The sequence below is a fragment of the Primulina tabacum genome, chromosome 17 (assembly GCF_025594145.1).
Source record: "Primulina tabacum isolate GXHZ01 chromosome 17, ASM2559414v2, whole genome shotgun sequence".
Lineage (NCBI taxonomy): Eukaryota > Viridiplantae > Streptophyta > Magnoliopsida > Lamiales > Gesneriaceae > Primulina > Primulina tabacum.
The window spans coordinates 7910833-7912587 of NC_134566.1; positions in this window are offsets into that span (position 1 = coordinate 7910833).

Genomic DNA, 1755 nt, shown 5'->3' on the forward strand with positions numbered 1-1755 from the left:
ATGTCTTGGATTTCATCTCCAATTGGCCTCATGTCATTTGAAGGTCTGAGTAAATAGTTATGCTCATTCTCCCAACATGTGTCATTGTAGGAACGACGATACGCACGACACAGTTCGGGGCTCTTTTGGCTTGTCTTTCCTAATGATTTGAACAAAACCCAAAACACAAAAGTTATAGCCTTATATCTTATCTTTCTAATGAAAGAGGCCTCACATCGATTGAATCAATAAACAAAACATTATGCTAAAAACCACAACTACTACCACAGTTTCATACCGTTACAGCACTTCCATTACCTATTTAACTCAAATTCAACCTTCTATTCTACCCATCCATTATCTATTCCATTCTATAACATTCATTACCATTCATATCATAATGTAAAGCCATAAACCATCAAAATAAAAATACCGTAATTCATAATAAAAGACATGAACGATCGGCTATTACAATTCTCCTCCCCTTATAAAAATTTTGTCCCCGAAATTTACCTCAAGACGTAAACAAGTCAGGATAACGTTGCTTCATCTCTTCCTCAGGTTCCCATGTTGCTTCTTCGATGATATGATTACTCCATAACACCTTCATGATCCGAATTTCTTTGTTTCTAAGCACTTTAACCTTTCGATCCAGTATTTGTACCGGTCGCTCATGATAACTCAAATTTGGCGTTAAGTCTAGTGGTTCGTGACGAAGTACATGAGTTGGATTCGATACATATTTACGAAGCATTGAGACATGAAATACATTATGCACTCTATCCAAATCCGGAGGCAAAGCCACTCGATAAGCTCGCTCGCCAATTCTGTCGAGAATCTTGAAAGGTCCACTAAAACGAGGACTCAACTTCCCCTTCTTTCCAAATATCATAACTCCCTTGTGAGGAGCTATCTTAACAAACACGTGATCACCTATCTCGAATGCCAAAGGCCTTCTTCGAACATCTGCATATCTTTTCTGTCGAGACTTGGCAGTTTTTATTCTTTCTCGAATCAATGCTACAACATCAACTATTTGTTGAACCAACTCTGGTCCTAACATCTTTCTTTCACCTACTTCATCTCAAAACAAAGGTGAACGACACCTTCTCCCATACAAAGCTTCATAAGGTGCCATGCCAATCGAGGACTGATAGCTATTATTATATGTGAATTCCACAAGAGGAAGCTTCAAATCCCAACTTCCAGGAAAATCAATAATGCAGGATCTTAACATGTCCTCAAGAATCTGAATAACTCGTTCTTATTGTCCATCACTCTGAGGATGATAAGTTGTGCTGAAGGCCAACTTTGTACCCAGATCTCTATGTAAACTCTTCCAGAATTCAGATGTAAATCTTGGATCACGATCAGAAGCAATTGACACTGATATCCCATGAAGTCTAACAATCTCTTGAACATATGCCTCAGCATATTGATTCATCGAATAAGTTGTCTTGACAGGAAGAAAATGTGATGACTTGGTTAAACGATCAACAATAACCCAAATGGAATTATAACCTTTCTGCGTCTTCGGAAGTCCGACAACAAAGTCCATTGTGATGTGTTCTCATTTCCACTGAGGTATCGGTAATGACTGCAACAATCCTGCAGGTATTTGGTGCTCAATCTTAACATGCTGACATGTTAGGCATTCAGAAATATACAACGCAATATCCTTCTTCATGCCTAGCCAGCAGAAAAGTCGACGAAGATCTTGATACATCTTTGTATTACCTGGATGTATCGAATATGGTGAGAACATCTCGTCGAATA